The sequence below is a fragment of the Eulemur rufifrons genome, chromosome 15 (assembly GCF_041146395.1).
Source record: "Eulemur rufifrons isolate Redbay chromosome 15, OSU_ERuf_1, whole genome shotgun sequence".
In the NCBI taxonomy this organism is placed as follows: Eukaryota; Metazoa; Chordata; class Mammalia; order Primates; family Lemuridae; genus Eulemur; species Eulemur rufifrons.
The window spans coordinates 11,316,559-11,331,123 of NC_090997.1; the positions used below are offsets into that span (position 1 = coordinate 11,316,559).

The 14,565-nt window shown below is 43.0% G+C and overlaps 1 protein-coding gene and 1 non-coding gene across 4 annotated transcripts in view; one reads left to right on the top strand and one right to left on the bottom strand.

Moving 5' to 3' along the window:
• The window catches only part of CCND3 (cyclin D3), a 79,933-nt gene that overhangs the window by 40,851 nt on the left and 24,517 nt on the right, over positions 1-14,565 (bottom strand). The gene's annotated exons all lie outside the window — the stretch shown is intronic.
• LOC138396132 (U6 spliceosomal RNA) lies at positions 3,186-3,292 on the top strand. The gene has a single exon (XR_011235611.1). It is a non-coding gene; the product is annotated as a U6 spliceosomal RNA (small nuclear RNA).

Consider the following 14,565-nt stretch of genomic DNA (forward strand, 5'->3'; position numbering starts at 1 on the left):
TGGAATCACCCAAGGAACTAAAAAATATCCATGCCTGGGTTCCTCCTCTAGAGGTTCTGATTTAATTGGCCTGGAGTATATCCTGGGCATTGGCATTTTTCAAGCTCCCCCAGGCAATTCTAATGTCCAGCCAGGATTGAGAACTGTGCTAGATTTTCCTATGACATCTTACTCTTGGCTCTAACGTCACTGCGTCCGAAAGATCTTCCCTGACCAGCCCAGTTAAAACGTCACCATCATGCCTAGGCAGTCATTCTCTGCCCAGACCCCGCTTTGTATTTCTTTGTAAGTTTTTCACTGTCAGCATTATATTACATGCTCATTTGTTTATCTGCCTGTGTTCTGAATATGCATCAGAATGTAAGCTCTCCAAGGGCAGAAAGTTTGTCACAGCCCTGCAGTACAGTATCTTCAGCACTTAGAACAATGCAGATGAGGAGATGGTGCTCAGTACAGGCTTGTTCCATAAATAAATGAATGTTCAGACCATGGATCCATGAAGCTGAGGGCCCCAAACTGCTGGAAGAGCTATCAGACATCAAGCTGGCCACGAGTCACCATAAGTAATGGCCATGTGCTGGGCATTCCTGGCCTTCTTCCCACTTTCCTTCCCCATTAAACTGTGGCATACATTTGATATATTTCTGGGAAACAATTAGACAATAAGTATCAAACACTTTTTTTTCTTTTGAGACAGAGTCTCACTCTGTCACCCTGGGTAGAGTACAGTGGCATCATCATAGCTCATTGCAACCTCAAACTCCTGGGCTCAAGCAATCCTCCTGCCTCAGCCTTCCAAGTAGCTGAGACTATAGGCATGTGCCACTACGACTGGCTAATTTTTCTATTTTTAGCAGAGATGGGGTCTCGCTCTTGCTCAGATTGGTCTTGAACTCCTGACCTCAAGGGATCTTCCTACCTTGGTCTCTCAGTGTGCTAGGATTACAGGGATGAGCTGCCACGCCCAGCCAGTACCAGCACTTTCGAAATGCTCATATTCTTCTAGGTATCTAATCCAAGGAAGCCAGAGGGCAGGACAAATTTTTACATAAATTTGGATAATCACTCCAAGATTATTCAGAAGTTTTAAAGATATAGAGAAATGCTCACTATATTAAGTCAGAAAAAAAAAAGAAGCAAAATTGAATAAAGAAAACTGGTTCATATGGTTAAAAAAAAAACAAAAAAAAAACCCCAAACAGCTAAAAAACCCCAAAACTCCTGAGTAGAGAAGATGATTCCTACTATATTAAAGTCTCGATGCATGGTTGAGGGGTGGGGCACTGACATGTTCTGTCTATTGATCTGGTGCCTGGTGCTTGTTCCATGACACCTGTGATGTGTGCCCCTGTTTTATACCCAGAGACAAATACTCTAAACTATTATTGGCCGGCGCGGTGGCTCACGCCTGTAATCCTAGCACTCTGGGAGGCCGAGGCGGGAGGATCGCTCGAGGTCAGGAGTTCGAGACCAGCCTGAGCAAGAGCGAGACCCTGTCTCTACTAAAAATAAAAAGAAACTATATGGACAACTAAAAATACATATAGAAAAAATTAGCCGGGCATGGTGACACATGCCTGTAGTCCCAACTACTTGGGAGGCTGAGGCAGGAGGATCGCTTGAGCCCAGGAGTTTGAGGTTGCTGTGAGCTAGGCTGATGCCATGGCACTCTAGCCCGGGCAACAGAATGAGACTTTGTCTCAAATAAATAAATAAATAAATAAACTATTACTATTGTTCATCTCTCTATAGTAGGAATACAAGTGATTTAAATATTTTCTTAAAGAAAATGTTATTTTCTACAATGACATAGTGTATTTCTATACTTAGAAACAAAGTGAAAAACATTTAAACTTCACTCGTCTTAGAAATGATTGTGGCTTGCTACAGGTCTTTTAGAAAGCAATTTATCAAGGCCTTTAAAAATATTCAAACCAGGCATAAAAAATGTTTGAAAAAAACCACAGCAGGCCGGGCGCGGTGGCTCACGCCTGTAATCCTAGCTCTCTGGGAGGCCGAGGCGGGTGGATCGCTTGAGGTCAGGAGTTCGAGACCAGCCTGAGCAAGAGCGAGACCCCGTCTCTACTAAAAATAGAAAGAAATTATATGGACAACTAAAAATCTATATAGAAAAAATTAGCCGGGCATAGTGGCGTATGCCTGTAGTCCCAGCTACTCGGGAGGCTGAGACAGGAGGATCGCTTGAGCTCAGGAGTTTGAGGTTGCTGTGAGCTAGGCTGACGCCACGGCACTCACTCTAGCCTGGGCAACAAAGTGAGACTCTGTCTCAACAATAAAAAAAAAAAAAAAAAAAAAAAAAAAACCACAGCAAATCATTAATAGTGGTCATTTCTGTGATCACATTGTGTGTCTGGGGAAAGGGGGTGTTGGAAAATTTACTTTTTTGCTTGGTATATTTCTGTACATACATTCTGTATATTTCTGAGCATGTGCTACTTTCAAAATCTCTCTCCTCTCTTTCTCACACACACATACACAATCAAACCTTTCACAATGAATCCTATATATATATATCCTAAGGGGAAAAAAATCTTAAAAACAGAAAGCACAAGGCTCAGATGAGCTCACTAGAAAATCCCACCGAACACTGAAGGAAGAATTTATACTAATTCTTTACAATCTCTTTCAGAAGAAAGAAGCGGAGCGAATACTTTCTAACTCATTCTACAAGGCCACCATAACCCTACTACCAACACCAGACACAAACATTTCAAGAAAAATAAACTACAGACCACTATCTCCTATAAACATAGATGAAAAATGCTCGGCAAAATATAAGCAAATTGAATCATAGAATGTATAAAAAGAATTATACACCATGACCAGTAGGATTTTTTGTTGTTGTTGTTGAGACAGAGTCTTGCTCTGTTGCCTGGCCTAGAGTGCCATGGCATCAGCCTAGCTCACTGCAACCTCAAACTCCTGGGCTCAAGCAATCCTCCTGCCTCAGCCTCCCGAGTAGCTGGAACTACAGGCATGTGCCACCACACCTGGCTAATTTTTCTATTTTTAGTAGAGATGGGGATCTCACTCTTGCTCAGGCTGGTCTCAAACTCCTGACCTCAAGCAATCCTTCTGCTTCAGCCTCCAAGAGTGCTAGGATTGCAGGCTTGAGCCACCTTGCCCGCCAAAAAAAAAAAATCAATGTCATAACGACTATATTTGTATTCACCTCAGCAACACATATACTAAAAATTGGAACAATACAGAGAAGATTAGCATGGTCCCTGTACAGGATGATGCACAAATTCATGAAGCATTCCATATTAAAAAAAAAAAAAAAAAGAAAGAAAGAAAGAAAACAAAAAAGATTATATTAGCTGACCAAAATGCAAGTAAGTTAGAAATCATCATCAACAAGTCCCACACATGTGGAAATTTGAAAACACTTTCAAATAACTTATGAGTGAAACCAGAGTATCTTAATGGAAAGTTTTTAAGAACTAAAACTAGATGATAATGAAAATACCACATATTAAAACTTACAGAATACCTACACTAAGACCCAGCTATTCCACTTCCAGGTACCTACACAAGAGAAATGAAAGCGATGTTCACAACAGACATGCACAAGGATGTTCACAGGGGCTAATAGCCAAAAACTAATGTCCCAAATGTCCATCAACAAAAGAAGGTATAAACCAATAGTGCATATACATCCATACAATGGAATACAACTTGGCAATAAAAAGGAACAAATTGCTAATATATACCACATATGCTGAGTGAAAGGCTCTAGATACAAAAGAAAACATAGTGCATAATTCTATTTAGATGAAGTTCTACACAAGTATGGTTCTGACAGTGGTTAACTCCAGTGGTGAAGGGGTGACTGAGGCAAAATGGGCACCATGGGCAGGGCGTGGTGGCATGCCTATAAGCCCAGCTACTCTGGAGACTGAGGTGGGAGGATCCCCTGAGCCCAAGAGTTCAGAGGCCAGCCTGGATCACACAGCGAGAGCCCATCTGTATCTTCAAAAAAAGGGTGGGGGGAGGGCCCCATAGAACTTTCTAGGTTGATGGAACTGTCCTATATTTTGATTTGGATGATGGCAACATGGATGTTTACAATTGTCAAAACTCGTAGAACTGCGGACTTAAGATCTGTGCATTTAATATTAATATATGTTCTTCAATAAAGAAAAAACCTTATAAATGTAAAACAACATTTACAGGGAAATATATAGTTTTAAATGCATATATTAGAAAAAGAAAAAAAGATTTAAAATTGATAAATCAAGCACAGAACTTAGGACGTTAAAAAAGAACAGCAGGATAAATCCTAAGTAAAAAGAAGAAAACAATAAGAGTAAAAATGAAATAGAAAACAAGCAGTAGAGAAAATCAATAGTCAAAAGTTGAACATCGAAAAGACTGACACCACAAGCAAAACTTAGGTAATATTGATCATGAAAAAGAAAGAAGATACAAATAAACAATGTTAGGTATTTTAAAAGTGATGTATTTAAATCTACAGCAGAGGTTTAAAAGATAAGAGAACCATGAACAACTTTATGCCAATAATTTGAAGCAGACAAACTAGATGATATTACAGAAAAATATAATTTACTGAAACTTAAGAAGAAAGAGAAAAACCTATATAGTCCTATATAGAGAATAACCATATATTTTATTATCCACACCAGGACTTCTTTGCAAGTGAGAGGGGATGCCACCAATATATATTCCAGGACAACAGGCAAACCTGGCCCTCGCCCAGGCAGACCAGGATGCATAGTCACTTTACCAATAGCCATAAGTACAAATTAAATCAACAACTTAAATTTTACAGTAGTATGTTCTACCAAACATTCAAGAAAGCACAAATTCCAATTTTATGCCATTTTTCTTAGAGATTAAAAAAGGAAGAAATACTCTCAACTCATTCAATGAGGTTAGTAACATCTTAATTCCAAACCAGCCAAACATAGTATGAGAAAGAAAAATTACGGGTTTTTGGACAAAGTGTGGGGAAAAGAAAAAAAAAGAAAAAGAAAAATTGCGAGTTAATATTATTTATGAGCATACATGCTAATGCTTTGTCAAAATATAAGCAAACTAAACCCAGCAGTATATAAAAAAGATACTATATCATGTCCTAGTTGGATTTATCCCAGAAATGCAAAGAAAATTTAACATAAAAAATTAATGTAATTTTTTGGATTCATAGATGAAAAAAGAAAACTCGTAACATCATCTCAATAAATGTAGAAAAAGCATTTGATAAGATTTAACAACAAACTAGAAATAAAAAGAAACTTCCTTAACCTGTTAAAGAGCACCTACCCTAAACCTATAGCAATCCTTATTATTAATGGGAATTAGGGGGAAACCATTAGAAGCATTTGTTTTAAATTCAGGAACAAGTCAAGGATGCCTGCTGTTCCTGCTTCTAGCTGACATTAAACCGGACTACTAGCAAGGCAGAAAGAAAAGGAAAATAAAGGATACAGAATTGGAAAGAAATGCCATTATTCATAAATGATACAATTGTCTACCTCGAATCCCTTCAAATCCATAAATTATTAAAATTAATTAGAAGAATGATAAAATGAACAAAATTCAGAGTATATCAGTGAGGTTTAGAGGGCTAGCCCAGGAAAAGGGAACACAGGAAGCTTTCATGGAACTGGTGATGTATTTCTTAAGTTGCGGATTATTTATATTTCTTTAGTTTTATTATACTGCTTCATTATATATATATATATATACACACACACACATACACACATGTACATATATATTCATATGTACGCATTTATATTCTTTTGTATGTATCATATACTTCATAATTAAATATAAAAATTTAAAACAAAATATATATTTCCATTCTATATTGTACATTTATTGGTTGTTTTATTCTTTTATAATGAAAATATAGAAATGTCTGTATTTGAAAGAAAAAATATTAAAAAAAGAAAAAGAACAAAAGGAGGCTGGAATTTCACCAAGCGTTTGACGGATGGGCTGGTGGATGGCTGTGCGGGTGGCTCATAAGGCCAAGTCCAATTAAAGTCAGGACAAGGGCTCAGTCAAGGACTGAGCAGAAGCTGGTAGAACTGGAGGGAAGACAGACAGCATTGACCTTTAAGAGGGCAGTTTTTATAGTCTGGCAGGAGGTGGAGTCCAAATGTAAGGGGTTAAATGGTGAATGAATAAATAGCAAAAAATTGGAAACCACCCAGAGGCCTAACAATCAGAGCCTGGCTAAACAACCATAGTACCATTCATAGAAGCAATGATGCTGTGTCCATACATAGATGGGCTTACAAAATTAGGTGACGTAAAAAATTTCAGGACACAAGATAGCATTTGTGCAGATTACAATTATGAAAGGATATGCGTGTGCTGGGCGAAGCAGAAAGGGCTGGACGAGATCGAGTCAGGCTCACGGGTGGTGGTTCAAAGTCTATGGGATTTGCTTTCTTTTCTGGAATGTTGGCGATCAGCAAACAAAAACACATAACGTCGGGCTTTAAAATAAAAAGTGGCTGCTGAAGGAAGGGAGACAGCAGTGAAGGCCACTCATGGAGAAACCTGACGGCGACAGGAAGCAGTAGATGGCAGAGCAGCTGGTGGGGTGCGCAGGCCGGCAGCAGCTGGCAGGGCCAGCCCGGGGCTGTCGGGAGAGCGGGGAGAGGGAAGCGGGAGGCTGTTCTATTTCCTTTATTGCCTATATCTCAGTCTTATTTTTTAAATTCAAAAACTAATAGTACTTCCTGAGACCAATTCAAACAGTCAAGAAGTGTGTATGTGTGTACAGTGGCAGAACCCTCAGCCTCGCCTCCCACTCTTCCTACTGCTTAACAGTTCAAGCTGTAGTTTTCCAGAGCTATACCATTTTCTTTTATTTGCTGTCCGCTGGTTTTTAATTACAAAGCAAGATAAGCTCCTTAAAATATAGGATTAGAAAAAATACATGGTGAAATCTCCCATCCTGTTGAAATCTCCCAACAGAGCTAACTGCTGTTGGGCGCTCTGGAAAGGGTCTACATGCACATAAATACTTATGTATGTATTCATTTATTTTTTTTATATATTCTTTTTTTTTTTGAGACAGAGTCTCACTCTGTTGCCCAGACCAGAGTGCCGTGGCGTCAGTCTAGCTCACAGCAACCTCAAACTCGTGGGCTCAAGCGATCCTACCGCCTCAGCCTTCCGGTAGCTGAGACTACAGGCATGTGCCACCATGCCCGGCTAATTTTTTCTATATATATTTTTAGTTGTCCATGGAATTTCTTTCTATTTTTAGTAGAGACGGGGTCTCGCTCTTGCTCAGGCTGGTCTCGAACTCCTGACCTCAAGCTATCCTCCCGTCTCGGCCTCCCAGAGTGCTAGGATTACAGGCGTGAGCCACCGTGCCCGGCCTTCATTTATAGTTTTATGGTTGTTTTTTCTCTTTCTTTCTTTCTTTCTTTCTTTCTTTTTTCAGACAGTGTCTCACTCTGTTGCCTGGGCTAGAGTGCTGTGGCATCAGCCTAGCTCACAGCAACCTCAAACTCCTGGGCTCAAGCAATTCTCTGCCTCAGCCTCCCAAGTAGCTGGGACTACAGGTATGTGCCACCATGGCCAGCTAATTTTTTCTATATATTTTTAGTTGTCCAGCTAATTTCTTTCTATTTTTAGTAGAGACGGGGGTCTCGCTCTTGCTCAGGCTGGTCTCGAACTCCTGAGCTCAAACGATCCACCCGCCTTGGCTTCCCAGAGTGCTAGGATTACAGGTGTGAGCCACCACGCCCGGCCTTATGGTTGTTTTTATAAAAGCAGGAACATTTTCTATCGCTAGTTGAGCAGTGTTACTCTACAATAAATCATACTGGATCTCTGCTAAATCACCACATAGAGATTAACCTCATGCGTTTGAACAGCTGCCTAATGTTCCATAGAATATAGTTGAAAGGTAAACTTCAAAGAACACAGGGGCATCTCTTTCCCTACAACTGGCAGGAAAGGAGATGTAGAAACAAAAAGTTCAAGATGGCAGGAGGTATTCTTGGAGGGGGGCTACCCTTGGGCGCAGGGAACATGCAGACAGAGGTCTCCTTTCTGCCACCTTCTCTTGAGCCAGAGCCCCATCCGAATGCAGCTAAGCCACACACAACTGCAAAGGGGGAAGGGTTGTGATTGGAGCCTGAGTGATAAGGCTCATTGCTGGGGGCCCAACTTCCTTGAGTGACCTGCTCTTCTCTCAGCTGTGCCTAGGCAGGCCCACTTGTCAGAAACTTAAGGGGAGCCCCGGAATAGTGGTTCTCAAAGTGTGGTCCCCATACCAGTGGGGGCAGCATCAACAACTTAGAAATGCAAATGATTGGGCCGCACCTCAATCTTACAGAATCAGAATCTCTGGGGTGGGATGCAGCAGTCCGGGCTGGACAACCCCTCCAAGGGATGCAGATGAGGGCTAGACTTTGAGAACCTTTATGCTACATTGTGGATCTGAGTCAGATTTCCTCATCCACCCCCACCCCCATGCCCATTCTCCTAGGGGACAAGGAGGAGTCAGCCCTGAAGGGGATGAGTTAGCCAACTTCACAATCTGTCTTCTTTTGTGAGCTTAGAAGCTGTAGGGCAAGTCAGGGCCCTAGGTAGTCCCTGGAGCAGCCCTCTCCTCCCTAGGACACCACTGCCATCTCTCCGCCACCCCCTCTGAATGAAACAGAGAGGGAGGGTGGCAGTGGAAACCCACTGCTTTCGACTTTCCCTTCACCGTGTCCCCTCCCCTGGGGCACTGCACTTTGCAGGACGGAGGACAGAAGGGAGAGCGAAGCTTTTGAATGAGGGGGAGGAAACAGGGTGTGGCTGGGTTGGGGGAGGGAGTTGGAGGGAGGAAGGGCGAGGAAGAATGTCCTCATTTCACCCAGCTGCAGGGCCTGCACCTGTTCAGCGGAGGCCCAAGGAAAGACACCCAGCCTGACAGTAAATGAAACGCAGCCCCACCCCATGTCGAGGGGCCCCTTCCCACACCGCAGCGGGCAGGGCTAACGGACAGGAAAACTGTGAATGATTTCAGGTGGGTGAATGAGGGGCTGGGGGAAACAGCTGGGCTCCTCTGGGGGGTGGAGCAACTGTCTCGTGTCACCCCCAGGGTCCCAGGGCCTCAGGCAAGGTCGGCAGGGATTGGGTGGCTTGGGACCTGCTCAGGGACAAGCTGATTTCCTTCTCTTACTGAATAAGCACATCACCGCCATCGACGCTGAGGAGGCTCCCCGTTGTTAAACCCTACACTGTTCCACAACATTCTTTAGTTCCTCTAAGGCAATACCCTTCTTTTTTTTTTTTTTTTTCTAAATAGACTTTATTTTTTAGAGCAGTTTTAGCTTCACAGCAACACCGAGCTGTGAAAATTGAGAGGAAATGTTAAGTTTCCTCTTGGCCCGTCCTCCGCAGAAGCGCGGCAGCGGCTCACCCGAGCAGTCAATTGGTCAATCAGCCCATCAGTCATTCTGCAAGCATCCAATGAGGGCTTCAACAGTGATTCTCAAACCTGTAAGAATCACTGGGAATTTATTAAAGAGGCAGGCCTGGGTCTCTCCACCAGAGATTTTGATTGAGATCTGCGGCGGGGCCCAAGACTGTGTATTCTTGACACTCTTCCCAGGAGATGTGGATACACTGGACACTCGGGGCCCTATTCTGAGAAACTCAGGCTTGGTGTGAGGTACAAGGGGTTAGTTGCTCTGGTGGGAAGGGAGGAAGCAGCTAACATGAAGGATCTGAATCCTCCCGCCACCATCACCCCAGAACTGAGGGCACAGAGTACAAACCCTGGACGGGCACCGCCAAGCCCTCCGCCTGCACACGCAGACAGCAGAGGATGGCTCAGTGTAAACTGAGGCCATGGGGGCAGAGGGGTGCTCACCAGGCCCCCAAATCTCAGAGGGGTTGACCACTGTCTAGAACGCTCACCAGCGCTGAGCTCTCTGTTACAGCAACCAGCACAGCCTCAGAGAGGAGGAAATCAGCCAGGAAACTGTCCCAGGATCAGCTCCTGGCGAGGCCTTGAGCAAGGCGACCTTTCCACGCTGTTGTCTCATCCGTCCAATGGGAACATGATGGTTCCTACCAATTACAAGAGTGCTGCACGTAAGAGTTTAAAACAGTGCCCAGCACAGAATAAGCATCGGGTATGTGAAAGTTAGCGTTATTAGCATTGCTGGGAAGGAAGGAGCCCCACGGGGCAGAGGGGAGTGGAGGAGGCTGGAAGACAGCGGGTGTCCCCTTCAGGATGATTTGTGCAGTTAGAGCAAAGGGACCACAGAGGAGGAAATACAGGGTCAGGCTGGAAAGACAAGGTGGGAGTGTTATGGGTTGAACTGTATCCCACAAAAGATATGTTGAAGTTCTAACCCCAGTATCTCAGAATATGGCCTTATTTGGAAATAGGGTCACTGCAGATAGAATCAGTTGAGGTCATACTGGAGTAGAGGGGTCCCTTAATCCCATATGACTGGTGTCCCTATAAGAAAAGAAGAGACAGAGAGAAGATGCCCCATAAAGACAGAGGCAGATATTGGAGCGATTCAGCCCCAAGCCAAGGAAGACCTGGGGCTACCCGAAGCTGGAAGAGAAGAGGAAGGATCCTCCCCGAGAGGCTTCTGAGGGAACATGGCCCTGCTGACACCTTAAATTTGGACTTCTGGCGTCCCGAACTGGGAGAGAATACACTTCTGTTGTTTGAAGCCACCCAGCTTGTGGCAGTTTGTGAGAGCTGCCCTAGGATGTGAATACAGGCGGAGTTTGGATTCTATGTTATAAGCAACGTGGAACCACTGGGGCATCTTAAACAGCATAGAATCGTTCTTGATCAATAAGCCCAAGAAACTTGAGGATTCATATCGAAACCTCTCCCAGTCTTAGCTCATTTTTATTTTTTTTTAATAACACAAGTTTATTATCTTATAGTTCTGCGAGTCAGAAATCTGAAATGGGTCTCACTGGATGTTAGCAGGGCTGAGTTCCTTTCTGGCTACTTCAGGAAAGAATCCATTTTCTTGATTTCTTCAGATTCTAGAGGCTGCCCATATTCCTTGGTTCATGGCCCCCTTCTTTCCTCAAAGTTGACAATGTCTGGCCGGGCGCGGTGGCTCACGCCTGTAATCCTAGCACTCTGGGAGGCCGAGGCGGGTGGATCGCTCGAGGTCAGGAGTTCGAGACCAGCCTGAGCAAGAGTGAGACCCTGTCTCTACTAAAAATAGAAAGAAATTATATGGACAACTAAAATATATATATACAAAAAATTAGCCGGGCATGGTGGCGCATGCCTGTAGTCCCAGCTACTCGGGAGGCTGAGGCAGTAGGATCGCTTAAGCCCAGGAGTTTGAGGTTGCTGTGAGCTAGGCTGACGCCATGGCACTCACTCTAGCCAGGGCAACAGAGTGAGACTCTGTCTCAAAAAAAAAAAAAAAAAAAAAAAAGCTGACAATGTCTGATGGAGTTTCTCACATTTCATTACTCTGACACTCCTTAGCTCATTTTTAAAAAGACTTTGCTTATAAGTCCTTCGTCCACTCTTCAAAAATGTCCATGACACAAAAGACAGAGAAAACTAAGGAACCATTTCAGGTTAAAGAGACATAACAAATGAATAAATACATCCTATGGTCCGGGACTTTGTTTTCTTTGCTCTGAAGCATATCATTAAGATGATTGTGACATATGAATAAGGTCTACAGGTTAGACACTAGTATCATGTTAATTTTCTGGTTTTAAAAACCATTTTTTTTGAGACAAGGCCTCTTGCTCTGTTGCCCAGGCTAGAGTGCAGTGGCACCATCATAGCTCACTGCAACCTCAAACTCTGGGCTCACGTGATTCTCCTGCCTCAGGCTCCTGAGTAGCTGCGGCTACAGGTACATGCGACCAAGCCCAGCTAATTTTTCTATTTTTAGTAGAGATGGGGTCTCGGCTTGCTCAGGCTGGTCTTGAACTCATGGCCTCAAGAAATCCTCCAGCCTCGGCCTCCCAAAGTTCTAGGACTACAGGTGTGCACCACCATGCCTGGCTAAATCTCCCAGTTTTTATAATTCTACTGGGGTTATATAAGAGAAGACCCTGCTCTAAGAATATACACCAAAGTATTTATGGGTAAGGGACATTATGACTGCAACTCTCATTCAAAGGATGTACTGTTCCTGTATAAGAAAGACAGACACAAGACGATAAAGCAAATGTGATAAGATGTTAACATTTGGGGATCCTGGGTGAAGACTATATGAGAAGTTTTTGTACAATTCTTACAACTTTCTCCAAGTCTGAAATTATGTCAAAATAAGAAGTAGAGGGGGAGTCTATTGTCCCCCTGTGTCTACCTGGCTGAACTTTCTGTAACCGTATGAAGTTCTTGGAGCCTAGATCCTAGATCTGGACACCAAACTGAAGTGATGAGTGAAGACATTCTGAAAACTTCTGATTTCCACATGCTGGGATTCTACTTATGCCGTTGGTGGTTGTTGGCTATTAAAATGTGGGTAAGGGGGAATTATGTACATTGTAAGTTATTTGCAGAAAATTATTTTTTCTTCTTCTCATGCATAGTATGACCTGGAACTGGAAGGAGCTGTACATACCATTTAATCCAAGGTTCTACCAGATTCATTATATCCTATACTGAGACAGGTGAATCCAGGCCCTTCTTAAACACTTCTGGTGATGGGAAAGTCACCCTCTGTCACAGCCCATTTTATTACTGGTCTGTTCTGACCAGTAGGACATTCCTCGACCTCCTGAGCTGAAGCCTAACTTCCTGGAGCCTCTACTCACCAATCCTGGCCCTTTCTTCTGGATGGCGATACAGGGCCCCTAATGATCCTAGTCATTCTTCCCTGAGTAACTTCCAGTTTGTCAATGTCCCTCTAGAGTAGGGGTCCCCAACTGATGGTGAGTTGTATAATTATTTCATTATGTATTAGAATGTAATAATAATAGAAATAAAGTGCACAATAAATGTAATGCACTTGAATCATCCTGAAACCATCTCCTCTCCCCAAGTCCATGTAAAAATGATCTTCCATGAAAACAGTCCTTGGTGCCAAAAAGGTTGGGGACCACTGCTCTAGAGTATAAATACAAAACTCCAGGTCCCACCTAACAATCAGATAGCAGAGGGAACATGATCTCTCGAGTTTTGAGTTTCAATTTCGGCATTCCATTCACACAGCCCAAGGTAGAATTAGGCTTTTTCACAACTAGATCACACAGTTGACTCATAATGAGTTTAGACCCAACTTAAAGTTTTCTCTTGTGAACCATGGTTACCTGCTGTTAGTCTCAGCAGTTCTCCCTCTCAGAAATCACATTATGTATTTGTTTGCTCATTGTCTGTCTCTAGACATTGCTGGAATATAAGCTAAGGAGGGCAGGGGCTATGTCTTGTTTTGAGTCCCCAGCACCTAGTACAAACAAGTCCTGGCACATAGTAGACATTCAATAAATACATGCTGAATAAATGAATAACTGTTAAGCCACACCTCACAAGAGGGATTTGAGGTGAATTTGCTTTGCAGAAGACATTTTTCTTTAACTTCAGAGCAGACTTTGTTCTTGTTGGATTTTATGTTATTAAATTTTCATCATTAGTTCAGCCAATGGACATCTAATTTCTGGCTCTCTCAGCCTACATGTCAGCCATCCCTCCCAATGTCAAGCCACACATCCAAGAATGACTCTCTGTAGCAGCTGTACTGGTCTCCCGGACGTTCCCCCAACACTTCTGGAAGGATCACCAGGATCTTTGGGCTGTGTCTCCTGCAGCACACACTCTCCCAGATAGCTGCGCCGTCGAGACCCTCACCTTCATCAAGTCTCTGTTCAAATGCTACCTTCCCAGTGAGGTTGACATTGGTCACCCTATTTAAAGCTACAAATTGTCTCCCTCCCCAGTGCTATACCCCTTATCTGGCTCTATATTTTGTTTTGTCCATAGTGTTGATTGGCTGTTAACAAGCCCTATCCTTTTGCTTATTTCTTGTGTGTACTGCTTGCTGCCTGTTGTCCCAGTCCTGCCCCCTGCTATACAAGGGAAGGAATTTTTGCCTGTTTTGGTCACCAAAGTATCCCAAGTGCAAAGAAATGACACACAGTAGATACTCCCTAAATATTTACTGAATGAATGAATGGACGACTGCTCCAGACCCAGGGATGTATGTGACGCTAGGATGAGTAAGACACAAAGGTCCCAACTGATCTCATGCCACCCCTAACTATCTCCCAAGTCACTGGTAAAAATGTGGAACAGGAAAGACCTCTCTTTCTCCAGAATGCCATCAAGCTATTAATGAGCTCATTTAGTGTATAGTCTCTCAATCAGTAAAACAAAATACCATTAATAACACTGCTTCAAAGACCACTTTAATTGGAAAATGCTCATCTTATGTATACCCCAGGTCAGTGGAGGACACAAAACTGTAATATAGCACATGATCCCAGTTAAAGCAAAATAGCTGCCTACATAGAAACAAGACTGGAAGGAAATATACCAAAATGTTAACAGTGATTATTTCTGAGTAGTGGGATTATGGTTCATTTTCATTTGCTTCATTATATTTT